Genomic DNA, 15,074 nt, shown 5'->3' with positions numbered 1-15,074 from the left:
CATTAAACATATTCATAATGTTGTTGGGCAGGCATCACCACCATCCATCTCCAGAAAGTCATCCTCCCAGACAGAAACTCTAAACCTGAAACTCTACACACTAACTCCCTGTCTCCCCTCCCTCACCCTGGGCAGCCTCTGTTCTACTCTCTGTCTCTGTAAATTTGGCGCCTCATGGCACCTCATAGTGCGTGTGCCCAGTCACTCAGTCGTGTCCGACTCTTTGCAACCCCATGGACAGTAGCCCACCAGGCTCCTCAGCCCATGGAATTCTTCAGGCAAGAATGCTGGAGTGGGTTGCCATCCCTTCTCCAGGGGATCTTCCTAAACCAGGGATTGAACTCAGGTCTCTCACATTGCATGTGGATTCTTTACTATCTGAGCCACCAGGGAAGCCCAGTGCCTGGCACATAGCAAAAACTATGTAAGTTTCAGCGTTTCTAGTAGCTATTGTTTAGAAGCCTTACAGACTCCCTCTCTATCTTTTAGGACATGACTGTTTGTATGAATAATTTTACACAGGTATATCCCTATCTCCCTATGCATTTCCTGGCCTCTCCGCACAGATTATGCAACTTGGGATAACTGCTCTCCATTTTAAGATTATTTCACCCTGAAATTAGAAGACTGCTCAAACACACACTGGAAACTTCTGAATCCTGAAGTTCTCGAAGCAGAGATGAAGGGAGAGAGGAGTAGCATAAACCCACTGATGGAGTTCGTGTTTGAGAGTCCACAGTCACAACCCCCTATTTTGCAGAAACAAATCACGGGCAGCGGGGAGTCCACCTAGGCTTGCTGACTCTAAATCATCCAGCAGGAAGCAAACCCTCAGAGTTACGTGGTGGAGGGACCATGGGTCTCGCCAGAGAAGGGCTGTCAGAAGCCACAAGGAGCAGCCCCCATGGCCTCATGTCCCCATTCTCTCTTGTGACTTTCCATAAATCCTTAAAGTTCTTAGAGGCTCACCTGGCTCCTCAGAGTAGGTGAGATGGTCTTAAATGTTCCCATAAGCTCTCAATAAGGATAAACACTTGTTTTTGTCAAACTTGAAAATAGGATGGCTTGGTGAACCCTAATGATGACACATTTTAATTGTGTCCATGTTAAAGTTTGCTCAAGCCTTTTGATGCCAAATATTAACTTTTTTTTCATCAGCACCCCTGAAGGTGGATCTTTCCATGTTCATCACAGACTATTCCTTGGAGCCCCTAAGTTCAGTGGCACATCCTTTCTAAGACCTTTGCAACCACATGGCAGAGTATTGTCTTTATTTTAAGAATTCTTGTCACTGGCACAGGGATTGAGCAGACTTAATACCAGTGTATACCACATCCCACTTCTGTAATCATCAGGTATGGAGACAATATAAGTTCACATTTCCTGTTTTTATTAGAAGCGGAAGGGACTTACTTAGGGGTCCAGTGGTTAAGACTTTGCGCTTTTAATGCAGGTGTCTCTGGTTTGATCCCTGGTCAGGGAGGTAAGATCCTACTTACTGCACACTGTGGTCAAAAGGGAAAAAAAAGAAGAGGAAGAAAGATGATGGTTTGCAAGTTTAGAATATATTGATTTTTCAAGTGATAACTTTAGGGAAAAAAAGCCTGATGAGAGAAGATAACACATATACTGGCAAGGGTATTGTTCAACTTCTCCAAATATAAACTAGGTTAATCAAACTGAGAAGTTGTATTTATCAGACTGTTTTGAGGTCATGGAATTCATTCATGATTACTATTGCAAAACTTCAACATGACGCAAGTGCTCTTTAGTAGCACTTCTATAAAATGAAGATATTTACCATGAAATAGGACTTATGCGCTATGAAATAAAACTTTACAAGGCTCCCAGCTTTACAGACTAGAACTATTAGCATTTTATATATCTATCAAATTGGTTAAAGAGTTTTAGCTTCTCTGCCTTTTCTGAAATAAAAAGTTGTAATTTTTCAAGGGTATGTCTAGGCTTCCTAGGGATTTTTGTAAATGTATCAAGGTTCATAAAAAACAAGCAAATTAATCGTTTGCCTTGATGGTTGGGTTTTATTAAAGCCGATGGCACATGTTTATTTACTTTTTTCCCCCTGGATTGCAAAGGCAACTGAAAGGAGACCATTGGTGGTAGTGGATGTTGATTCAATGTAATTTATTTTCTCATATTTGTTGAAGTTGAAATTATATTTACATATATGCTATTAAGAGGGCACTCTATTTGAAGTTCCAAGTTGTTTGGTTGTATTTGATGACCATTAACAAAGAAAAAAAAGCCTTTCAAAGATCCTTAAAAATATTTTTCTATAACTAAATCATCAAAAAGGTAGCTTTTATGTGCTTTGAATTTTCTTTTCAGTATTGCAAATTTTGCTTCATCTGAGACAATTGACCTTTTCTTTTTCTCTGAGCAAATACAATTTTTCTTCTGTTTTCAGTCCATAATTTTTGATTAGTTCTTACAAAGCTGCTGAAGTCTTTTATTCAAAATGTTTCTCTGAGAATTTTCTTAATTCTTTAACTTATCTGCTCTGGTAATTTAAACTAGACACTAATGTTTAATGTGTCAATTACATTTAATGTATTAAGTGTACATTTGATGTGATAAAGTTAAAAAAAGAATATTATAGGCAATAATAATAAATTGAAATTTTAAGCTTAAGGGACTTCCTTGATGGTCCAGTGGTTAGGAGTCCATCTTTCCACTACAAGGGGCACGAGTTTGATCCCTGGTCAGGGAACTAAGATCCTGAATGCTGCTGGGAATGGCAAAAAAATAAATAAATAAAATTAAGCTTAAAACTGGAAAATCCCATTTTAAATATATTTATTAAGTTGCATCACTATACCAGGTTTCCTATCTCTTTCTACTAACATGAGATGTGTATGTCTTCTGTGATAGAGATTTAAAGAGTTTAAAACCATCTGTTTATATGTACTTTGTTGGCTGCTTTCTGTTCCATGTTATTCCTATTTAAAAATAAAATAGATTTTGTTTGTGTTTTATATTGTATGTAACAAATGGCACCCATTTCATACAATACAGGGTCTGTTGCTGGCATTCACCGGCACTTACTTATGGGACAGTCTGTCTTATTTTACGTGGAGATTCAAGTAAATTACTTCTGACCAAGGGCCAGTATTTGGCGAAACTCCTCTCTGAGTCTCCAGCCTCATCACCGTGGACCATCTTTCAGGGGAGTATGTCTGACCCGAGCCTCCCAGGATGGATGGGATTGCTGCTGGCTATGTGAAGGTGTGAGACAGCACAGTGCCGCCACAGAGCAGCGTCTCAGAGCGCCGGAGTTAACGAGCCGGTTTATTGTTCCAGGTCCCTACTGAGGGTCAGTGGAGGCCCAACGGCACCACTGTGGGGGAATGGACGTTACCTGGCTCCCCTGTGTTGTCCACTGCCTCCCACACTCACAGAAGATGCCATTCTCTGTTCATAGTGCAATGATGTATCGAACCCTGAATCCCTGGAAAATCCTCCCCAGGCACATGCTTAGAGAACCTGCTACCAATTGGCCAAAGCTGCTGCACACGCTGACTGTCTGCATCCCTGTTGTAGACCTCAGGGCATGAGCTCAAGGGGTCAAATGGGGAAATGGGGCTTAGAAAGAAAGCTGGACAAGATCCCTGGGGTCTCAAAGAGTATGAGACCTCTTTGATAGTATGTTCAGCTTCATCACATTTCAGCTCCCCAGACCTACATCTGGAATACCAGAGCCCAGAGGGTATTCCATCTGGGTTTCCAAAGAGCACAGAGTCAGATGATGGTGCTTTTAATTTGCTTCTCTTTCCTATGTTAATGGAGATATCAATGACATCAGATCCTTAGAATCCTTGTAAAGATTCTGTAAAGTTGTGTGCATCAGGTTCTGAGAGCAGGGCTTGGCGAGTGATGGGTACTTGATAAATGGCAGCTGTCGCTGATATTCACATCACTCAGGACGAAACAGTTCCCCTCCTAGTGAGGTCTGGGGGGCCTCTCTTGTGTGGGCTCAGGGGGAACATCACCCCTGCTATAGGGACAAGGCATGTGAAAGAAGTGAAAAACTCCCTCTAAGTTTACTATGTCATGTCAGAATAGCTACATCAGCCGGGTCTATAGTCTTGAGTGAATTCGAATATATTTCCCCAAGGCAACCTGATCCTGGCCCCTCACTGTGCTTTCCGTTAACTTACTTCTCCTCTAAGAGACTTTCACAGGAAATGTGGTTTTAAAAGTGTTGGAGGAACTTGTCAGCCAGGACCTCCTTCATTACAGAACCCAGGTGAGTAACCAGGGCAGGAAGACATCTGTTCCTTGGCACCCAACTGCCCCGTTGGGCACGCAGCGCCCCGACTCCAGGGGAACAGTTCATAGCTAAGTCCCTTCTCACCACCATATGCCCCCATAAATCCTGCACGTACTGCTCATTAATACCCATGGAATCCTGGAATGCCATGCTTGATTCATTAGCCACTGGTGAAGCTAGGAATCCAAAGGCCTGCTTTTTCTTCTCTGCTTCATAATGTTCGAGAGCAACCAAGAAAAGCCATGTTGTCATCACAGGCTTGGCCATGAATGCCCTTTCAGTGGGTAAAGCTGTAGCCTTGAGGCAAAAAAAAAAAAAAAGGGGGGGGGGTCAAGGGTTTCTATCACATTTTCTGGATGAAGATAATGAAGGCCATTGTCAAAGCCTTTTGGTCTATATCTCTCAGAGCAGCCTAGCAGGCTACAGTCAAGCTTCCCTGGTGGCTCAGTGGTAAAGAACCCAGCTGCCAATGCAGGAGATGAGGGTTCTATCCCTGGTCTGGCAAGATCCCCTGGAGGAGGAAATGGCAACTCACTCCAGTATTCTTGCCTGGAGAATCCCATGGGTAGAGGAGCCTGGCAGGCCACAGTCCATGGGGTCATAAAGAGTAGGACATGACTGAGCATGCATGCTTTGATATGGACCATTTTAAAAGAACTTTAAAAAAATGTTTTTAATGTAGACCATTTTAAAAGGCTTCATTGAATTTGTCACAACATTGCTTCTGTTTTATGTTTTGGTTTTTTGGCCAAGAGGCCTGTAGGATCTTAGCTCCCTGACCAGGGATCGAACCTACACTTCCTGCATTAGAAGTCTTAATCATTGGACCTCCGGGGAAGTCCCCTAGAGACCACACTTTTGTAAAGAAAACCAGGAAGAAAGTTTCATGAGTGAATCCTATTGTCTCCTCTTTCTCTGGTTGGTCATCCCTCATTCATACAGCTATGGGGACCACCTTTCTCTGTGGCAAATACTGGGGCGCTGGCAGGCTGTCTGGGCCAAGTCAATTGACCTCCAGAGCTAGTCAACTCCTAGCTCTGTACAACTCCTGTATCCTTCTCATCCAAGCCAGATGTTACATCCACTGTCATCTTTTAATGCACACAGCATCCTGGTCAGAAGTTTCAATGTCAGATTGTTTCTAGAGAGTTGTTCAGTTGCTCACTCATGTTCAGCTCTTTGTGACCCCATGGACTTTAGCACTCCAGGCTTCCTTGTCCTCTACTATCTCCTGGAGCTTGCTCAAGCTCATGCCCATTGAGTCAATGGTGCCATCCAACCATCTCATCCTGTCGCCCCCTTCTCCTCCTGACCTCAGTCTTTCCCAGCATCAAGGTCTTTTATAATGTGTTGGCTGTTGGCATCAGGTGGCCAAAGTATTGGAGCTTCAGCTTCAACATCAGTTCTTCCAGTGAATATTCAGGGTTTGTTTCTTTTAGGATTGACTGGTTTGATCTCCTTGATGTCCAAGGACAGATCAATGAAAAGGATCCTGTTTCTTTTACATCCCTGACTTCACCCTACCACTACAGTAATGTTCTAGAAACTTCTTGTTCAAAAAATTTTATTAATCCACTATTTGTCTTCCCATAATTGGTCTGGATTTTTTTTCAGATACTATTTTTTGTGATTCCTTTCTTCCTTTCCTGCTACCCATCTGACAATCCACATGTCTGGCTCATGCCTTTTGGAATATTTTACTCTTATTCTCCTTCCTCCTAATTTATCTGCAGGTCGTCATACTCTGACCCTTTCATGACCCTGTTGCAATGCTTTTTTTTCATAATTCTTCCTCCAATCACTCCATGACTTCAGCTACTACCCTTCTCTGAGCCCTTCAGTGAGCCTCTTCTGACTGACACCTGACAATCTCTCTCTCTCTTTTTAAATATATTCTTTTGATGTTGATCTTGCCCTCTGATTGTTAGGGATGGGGGAGATGATCTTTGCACAGGAGTCCACCATCCCCCCACATCCCCTCCTGTTGCCAGCATCCAAAATAAAGCAAACTCTCTTTTCCATCCACCTGGTCTTTTTTACTGGCTTTTGAGAGGCAAGCAGTCAGACCCCACATTCGGTTACAATGTTGGTACCTTGAACTCAACCATGATGAGAGTATTTACACTGTGGAAATTAGCAAACACTACAAATATGGCCTTTCTTTTCTTTTTTTTCGTAAGAGAGTTAGTTTACCAAGTTCCACTGAAGGAAGTCCATCCCTGCTCCTAAAGACAAATATAAGACAGGAAACCTGCCTACAGGGATGTTATCCCATTTCTCCTGAAACAGAAACTGTATCCTATCTCTTCGAGGCCAAGTCCATATGAGGAAGCTGAGGCTTGCAGCTGACTTCTCCAAGGGAAAGAACACTGAATGGAGCCCCCATCCAGATCAGCGTCTTAGTTCCACCTGGGTCTGGCCTTAAGGTACCACATTTTTTCTGCCCCAGAGTCAGATGAGGCTAAGCAAGATGAGGGGGGAAAGTCAAATGGACTGTTTAACTTTTAAAAATGATTTTGTTGTTGTTTTTCTGTTTCTAAGTCCTGTCTGACTTTTTGTGACCCTATGGATTGCAGCACGTCAGGCTCCTCCATCCTCTACTGTCTCCTGGAGTTTGTTCAGATTCATGACCATTTAGTTGGTGATACCATCTTATACTCTGCTGCCCCCTTCTTTTGCCTTCAATCTTTTCCCAGCATCGGGGTCTTTTCCAGTGAGTAGGCTCTTCACATCAGGTGGCCAACGTTTTAGAGCTTTAGCTTCAGCCTTAGTATTCAGCTTCCAATGAATATTCAGGGTTGATTTCCTTTAGGATTGACTGATTTGATCTCCTTGCAGTCCAAGGGACTCTCAAGAGTCTTCTCCAGCACCACAGTTCAAATGAAGTCAATGAATGCTTAGGATAGAAGGAGCTGCTTCCACCCCAGCCTCTTGTACATTTCCACGTCATGCTGGCCCTAATGGGGAGTGACAGCTGATGAAAGCTGCTATTCATGGTCATCTGAAACAGCTTTTCCTCCCAGATGAAATTCAGTGTGGCATGAGTCTAAACATGCAGACCAAAGGCCGGGCAAGTGTATTCCCCAGGTCTCTAAGGGCTGGCAGAGGCAACTCAGTTTGTGAAGGGGGCTTCCTGACAGGGCATCACACAGCCCCGGTGTAAACAATAGAAGTCTTTGTGCCCCCCCGCCCGGTCTTGAGCTTAGGTCCAAGAGGGTGGTCCTCGCCCTGGACTCTGCCCATCTCAGGCTCTCCTCTTGGTTTGTAATCAGCAGCAGGCACTAGTGTGACTTTCGAGTTCAGTGACTCATATTTTCCACCACCCTGTGCAACAAAGCTGGGATTTGTCCTCACTGCCTCCTAGGTGAACCACATCTCTGCAGGGAGCCATGTCGGGTGGGCAACACGATGCTTCAAATCCGAGATGGCTATTCTGACTCCTCGTCTGGAAGAACCAAGAGCGAATGCATGTCCAGCCAAAGGGCTTTTTGTGTGGAGTTTGGGGACACTGGGTTATTCCAGCAAACTGTAGGCAGATCTTTACCAGCCTAAGGCAAGCAGCCACCCCTTGGAACAAGAAGCCAGAGCTTCTACTCTGAGTCTTGCCATCTGACACTGACATGAAGTTACAAACATATGGTTTCCATCAAAACAGAGTTGGCTCTATTCCATCAGCCTCTGGGATCCAGGGACTTAGAAACTAGGTGGGGGTGTGGGCTCTCATAGTGCGAGGTTGGGCACTTGGAAGGTGTCTGGGCCTCGGGGCCAGGAGTTGAGTCCTTTTGGAAGAACCAATGCACAAGCTCCAAGAGAGTGAGCGTGGGCCGAAGTGGCAAGATCAAGAGAATATGAAAGAATGAAATACTGCCATTTGTAGCAACACTGACCGACCTAGAGATTGTCATACTGGCTGAAGTAAGTCAGACACAGAGAGACAAAATATGATGTCACTTATATGTGGAATCTAAAAAAATAAAAAAAAATGGTACAAATGAACTGATTTACAACACAGAGAGTCACAAATGTAGAAAACAAATTTATTGTTACCAGGGGGTAAGGTAGGAGGAAGGATAAATTGGGAGATTCTGATTGACATATACATACTACTATATATAAGACATGTGTGGGTTAGTTGCTGTTGTGTCTGACTCTTTGCGACCCCCTGGACTGTAGCCCACCAGGCTCCCCTGTCCATGGAATGCTCCAAGCAAGAATACTGGAGTCGGTTGTCATTTCCTTCTCAAGGGGATCTTCCTGACCCAGGGATCGAACCTGCATCCCCTGCATCACTGCAGGTAGATTCTTTACTGAGCCTCCAGGGACGCTCCATATATAACTACCAAGGACCTACTGTATAGCAGAGGACACTCTGCTTAATGTTCTGTAATGGCCTCTATGGAAAAAGAAGCTGAAAAAAGAGGCTATATGTATATGTATAACTGATTCACTTTGCTGTGAACCTGAAATTAACACAATGTTGCAAATCAACTATACTCCAATATTTTTTTTTTTAATTCCCCAAAAGGAGAGTCTAGGGCTGAGAGAAAGCTGATTTAGTCCCCCAGCTTTTGCTTCCATCCTGAGTCACCTATCAAAATGCTTCTTCCTTGCCCTGAGGTTCAGTTCAGTTCAGTTGCTCAGTCGTGTCCAACGCTTTGTGACCCCATGGACAGCAGCATGCCAGGCCTCCCTGTCCATCACCAACTCCTGGAGCTTGCTCAAACTCACGACCATCAAGTCAGTGATGCTATCTGTCCTCTGACCTGTTTAAACTACCAGAAATTTGGTTGTGGATGCCCAGCCAGGAGAGGTGAAGCATACTCTACATCACATTGGCAAAGGCAGGCCACTGGGCTAAGAAACCAGAGCAAAACATCAACGTTTCTCTCTTTGTGTCTCCCGACTCCTGCCCTACCCTTGAGATCCCTGAGGAATGATTACTCATCTCAGGGCACAAACTCACCTTCTCAGACATCTTGTTTTCTCCAGCTAATCTTCTTTTCTCTTTTAAGATCCTATGCCACTGTTTTCTTTTTTTCTATCCCCAGGAACTTAAAACTATGTATAGAAACTCAAGAAATAAGTTCTTGAGTGTGTAAATTTTAGGATCTTTCAGTTCACATAGCACTGTGTTTCAGTGTCTTGCCAAGTGCCCAGGCAGGGTGCACGCGCGTGCATGTGTGTGTTGGGGGATGGAGTGTCTGGTCCTCAGTAGAGCCAGCATTCGTTGGGTTTTCCTTCCTTGTCCCGCCGTTTTCTACAGTTACTTGCCCATCCAGTGTGTTGCTTCATCCTTCCTGCTGCAGACAAAGGTCTCTTCATACACACCTGTTTAGCTCCCAGTTAGCCTTTTCTGTGTTTCTCTGGGCAGGGGGCAGTGTGTAAGGCAACCCTCTGGTGCCCTTCTTGAGCCTAAGGACTCTGAGTCCTCGAGACACCCATCATGGCCATTCTTCCCTAGAGCATCAGGGAAAGGGGTTTTAACCTCCCCAAGCTCCACAGGGAAGACAGACACAGATGTCACCGCCGCACATCTCCAGCCCCACTGGAGTGGTCATCCTGCTGACCTGCCTAAGGACCAGGTGGGGAGAGCTGGGCCACTCCTAACCTGGCTCTAACCTCCTTTCTCTCCTCTAATGGGAGAAGGAAGTGGCAACCCCTCCAGGATTCTTGCCTGGAGAATCCCCATGGACAGAGGAGGCTGGCGGGCTACAGTCCATGGGGTCGCAAAGAGTCAGACACAGCTAAACATGAGCATGAGATGGTTGTCTGAACTCATTTCTCCGAAAATGCCTTGAATATAAAGTAGACATTACAAACCAGGTAATCTGGGTGAGAAAACTGAAGCCAAGGGAAAGGGAATCACTCATCCAAAATGCTCTGCTAGGGAGAAACAGCAGACTGATTTCCGTGGAGATTCCTTTTTCCACTTAATGAGTTTGATCAGATTTCCGGTAGCTGGAATAATGGGTGCTAATAGAATAAGCATTTTAATATGGCTTTTACATGAGAACCAGGAATGAATTTGAGTGGTGAGAATTCTAATTTGGGTGTAAATGTTAAAGTTGTAGAAAATACCAGAAGGAAGCTTAAAGTCCCCAGCTACTAGGAGGTGCTAGAGTATGAGTGGGGAAATAGCAGAGATAAATTCTGTGGGTTTTTTTCAACAGTTAGTACAACTATGTGAGCACTGCTCTAGGCATAGGTGACAGGAATATAACGATGAATAAAACACCATCAAGTAAAATTCAGATGTAGTGGAATATGAGTGTTTCAGCTATCTTTTACAGAGTTCAACTTGATTTTTACTGTTTTCTTTGTTTTATTAGGTTTCATAACACATCTGTCAGAACACATCTACGTGGAATCTAGAAAAATGGTAAACATGATATTATTTGCAAAGAAGAAATAGAGACAAAGACATAGGAAACAAATATGCAGATGCCAAGGGAGAAAGGGTGGTGGTGGAGTGAACTGGGGGACTGGAATCGACACCTATACAGTGTTGATACTATGTATACAAGAGATAACTAATGAGAACCTGCTATATAGCACAGGCAACTCTGCTCAGGGCTCTGCGGTGACCTGAATGGGAAGGAAATCCAAAAATAAGGATATATGTGTATGTATATGTGTAGCTTGGAGTAGGAAAAGGCAGCTCACTCCAATATTCTTGTCTGGAAAATTCCATGGGCAGAGGAGCCTGGCAGGCTACAGTCTCTGGGGTTGCAAAGAGTCAGACACAACTGAGCACACACACAAAAACAAATAATACAATTCCAAGGAACTGTTTTTTAAATGCCTTTGAGAAATGATGTCGCTTTAATCACACCCTCACTAGGGTGAGGGTAAGTAGTGATGCATGGGAAGATATTTGACCCCAGAGTTTAATGAATGATTTAGTGATGCCATAGGTCTGTCTCAGGGTGAGGGAGAAGAAACAAGGTTGCTAGTGAATGAATGAATGAACCCTATGCATCTGTTCAGGACTCCTGGGTGTCTGAGGGCAATGGGGGGAATCAGATTAAAAGGGTATGACCAGCTAGAAATCCTTTATCAAATGCACAAGTTGCCACAATGCCACGTGCTTTCTGAGAGTACCACCCAGTACCGTCAGAAAGAAAATTGCATGTTTTAGAGGAATAAAAGCAGTCATGCCTCATGAACACAAAAAGTTGTTCTTAGAGACAGGAGTTCTGAATAAATAATTGATGCTTCTTTTCGCTGAATGCACAATGGATTTTTTGCATCATAAATAAATGAGCAACCTTTTATTTATCCAGTGAGACTTCCTTGGGTGCACACGAGACATCATTCTTACACCATCATGTTCATTTAAGGGCTAACCAGCTGTTTGCTCTCTGCTCTGTGGGATGGGAGAAATGGTTCAAACAAATGATAACAGCAAGTATGTGTCAGCCACAGGTACTGCAGGGGCCTCGATCAGATGATGTTTTATGGCATTTTCTTAAACTTCACACAAAGAAAAGTGGAACATTGTTTTCTGGGAGATGGGTTTTATATACTTGTATTGGGAATCATCTTGTTTTGTGAAATTCTCACTTTGTATTATGTGGGTTGCAAATGCAGGACTCAAGAAGGTCATCATTTGCTCCCCGGCGTTCTGCTCATTGCTGAGTGCACAGTTTTGCTTTAGCTCATGTCTCTATGTCTCCTGCATTGGCAGGTGGGTTCTTTACCACTAACGCCACCTGGGAAGCTTACTAGTTGGATAAAGTGAAGCAAATGGAAGTGATGAAATTTTTTCCTTGCCAACACATCCCCTCTAAGATGCAGAGACTGAAATTAAAACACCCTCTGGTGACAACCTAGAGGGGTGGGAGGGGGAGGGAGGTGGGAGGGAAGTTTAAGAGGGAAGGAACGTATGTATACCTGAGGCTGATTCATGTTGATGTATGGCAGAAACCATTACAATATTGTAAAGTAATCATCCTCCAATTAAAAATAAAATAAAATAAGACTCTCTGCGAAACTTGAGGCTATCAAATAGGTTCTCCCAAGGCCTTTGAAAGACAAATAACAAGCCAGGGTTATTGTGGTCTAAAAGAAAGAGCATGTTGGAGATAAGACGAAAAGCCCTTAGAATGGCTGGAGTCTCTCATATGAGGTGATATAAATAGCTGAATCAAAGGATGTCTGTTCTAAGTTGTCCTTTCTGCTGGGTATTCTTGAGGGGAGAAGAGCATGGGGCGGGCCCACTGGATCTGAGGGAGAGAACCAGTGTGGACCAAGAAGCACTGCATTCCTGAAATAAGTCCCACTTGGTGATGGTGGATAATCCTTCTGATATACTCCTGGAAAAGGAGGGAGTATTTCTTAAGTAATTAATCTAGTACATAATATGTGTTGTTGTTCTGTTGCTAAGCTATGTCCAACTCTTTGCCACCTGGGTCAGGCAGATCCCCTGGAGGAGGGCATGGCAACACACTCTAGGATTCTTGCCTGGAGAATCCCAGGAACAGAGGAGCCTGGAGGGCTACAGTCCATAGGGTTGCAAAGAGTAGGACACTACTGAAACAACTTAGCATGCATGCATCGAACTAAACAGGCAGGATAATGTGCAAGTATTAAGAAATATTAGACATGTGTCTAATTTTAATCATTGATTTGAGAGGTCAGGGAGCAGCGAATTCAAACTAGAATATAAGAAGTCTTACCAGAGCTGAAGCTGGAATCTGCCTGGAGGGAATGGCTGGATGGAACATGGTTTTGTTTGTTGGTTTTGTGAATTTTCTCTGTTCTGTTTGGCTGCTTGCAGCTCCTTCATTACAAGTAGCTGCCTTTGTGTTAATACCAAGCAGCCCTTCAAGTGTGCACTTGCTGACTCCCTGACCTCAATGACTGACGATGCTCTGCTGCCAAGCCCCGGTGTCAACACATCTAGAAAGAGCAGGGGTGACCCGATGTACCTAGGCTTGAAATTCCTGTCTTCCTCACAAACCCCTGAACTTCAGTATCTGTGACTCTGCTAAGCCGCTAATAGTCAGTCCCCCAGGCTACACGCTTATTCACTCCCTCAACAATTACTCACTGAGTGTCAATCCCACACCAGGTACCACCACCCTGAGTATCAGGGATGTATGAACCCAAAGAAAAGACCTGATCTCAGCTCCTAAGAGGTTTTTACCACATTCAAGGGAGACACATGACAGATATACAAAATAAGAATCTGAGATTTTGCATCATTTAAATATTATCTTCTGAATTCAAAGGGGCTTCCCAGGTGGCTCAGTAGTAAGGAATCCGCCTGCCAGTGCAGGAGATGCGGATGTGATCCCTGGGTCAGGAAGATCCCCCGGAGGAGGAAATGGCAACCCACACCGCTATTCTTCCCTGGAGAATCCCATGGAAAGAGGAGCCTGGTGGGCTACAGTCTGTGGGGTCGCAAAAGAGTCACACACAACTGGGTGACTGAGCACACTCTGAAATCAGATTCTATTGATCCTAAAGACTGAGGTTCTGGATGTGGGGTGGACTCAAATTTAACTCAGGACTCTCTGAAGAACTTATCGCTTACTTACTGAAACACTTTTTTTGAATTCTGTTCCCAAACTCCAAAAAACAGGAATTCTTAAAAGTTGGTTTGCTTTTAGGTTGCTTCCTGGTGGCTCAGTGGGTAAAGCATCTGCCTACAATGCAGGAGACCCAGGTTCGATCCCTGGGTCAGGAAGATCCCCTGGAGAAGGAAATGGCAACCCACTCCAGTACTCTTGCCTGGAAAATCCCATGGACTGAGAAGCCTGGTAGGCTACAGTCCATGGGGTTGCAAAGAGTCGGACACAACTGAGTGACTTTCTCTTCCCTTCCTTCCCTTCTCTCTCTTGGCTAGTGTAAATAACATTGCAGGGATGGGGGGGGGGGGACACGTGTGTGCAGCCATGACCGATTCATGTTGATGTATGACAAAAACCACCACAATATTGTAAAGTAATCATTCTCCAATTACAATAAACAAATTTTAAAACAAAACAAAAATAACGCTGCAGTGAACAAAGGGGAGCATATGTCGTTTTGAGTTACTGTTTTTTGTTTCCTCTGGATGAACACCCAGAGGTGGGATGGCTGGATCCTATGGTAGTTCTATGTTTAAGCTTTTTTAGGAACCTCCATGTGTTTTCCAAAGTGGCTACACCATTTCACATTCCCACCAAAAATTAAAAGAATCATTCTTGGTGAGTTTTTTAAGTGTGGATTCTAGATATAGAGCTGAGGGGGAAAAAAGCATGTTTCCATTTCTGTGGGTCTTTTAAGGCTTGGGTGGGAGGGGAAGTAGGGCTTTTTGCACTGTGTCTGTTGCTTCCTTAGTAAAAACAACTGTTCTAGATACCCTATCCTTTCCACAGAACTGATTGGCACTACAGTGGAAAGGCTTGAAGACTTCAAGCTCTATTTGGTGTTTCTGTATAATGAAGATACAGAGTCTCGCAGCCCAACCCAGGAATTTCTACTCAGAGCCCAGGACTAAAGGAGTGTTCACCTAGCAGGTCATGGAAGCCCCTGTAAACTGGCTAAGAAAGTGAGACTGAACACTGTGTCATTCTGCCTCCTGGGCTTCTTGAATTCTAAATGAGTAAGGGAGAGTCTCAGAGAAAATGAGACCAGTGACCGTAACAGTCACAGAGACAAATGCATGGCTTTCCTAAAACAAGGATGCAAGCTGAGAGAGAGAGATGACAAACACACAGCTTTGGATGGGAATGTTCTTGAAGGCGGAACATTTCGAAAGGTCGTTATCATTAACACGACATCATCCTTTCTGCGA

At 44.0% G+C, this 15,074-nt stretch overlaps 1 non-coding gene across 1 annotated transcript; it reads left to right on the top strand.

The window, feature by feature from the left end:
- TRNAC-ACA lies at positions 13,911–13,983 on the top strand. Its single transcript has one exon. It is a non-coding gene; the product is annotated as a tRNA-Cys (tRNA).

This window comes from Capra hircus, chromosome 19 (genome assembly GCF_001704415.2).
Source record: "Capra hircus breed San Clemente chromosome 19, ASM170441v1, whole genome shotgun sequence".
NCBI classification, from domain to species: Eukaryota; Metazoa; Chordata; class Mammalia; order Artiodactyla; family Bovidae; genus Capra; species Capra hircus.
This window is presented reverse-complemented; position numbering and strand designations above follow the sequence as displayed.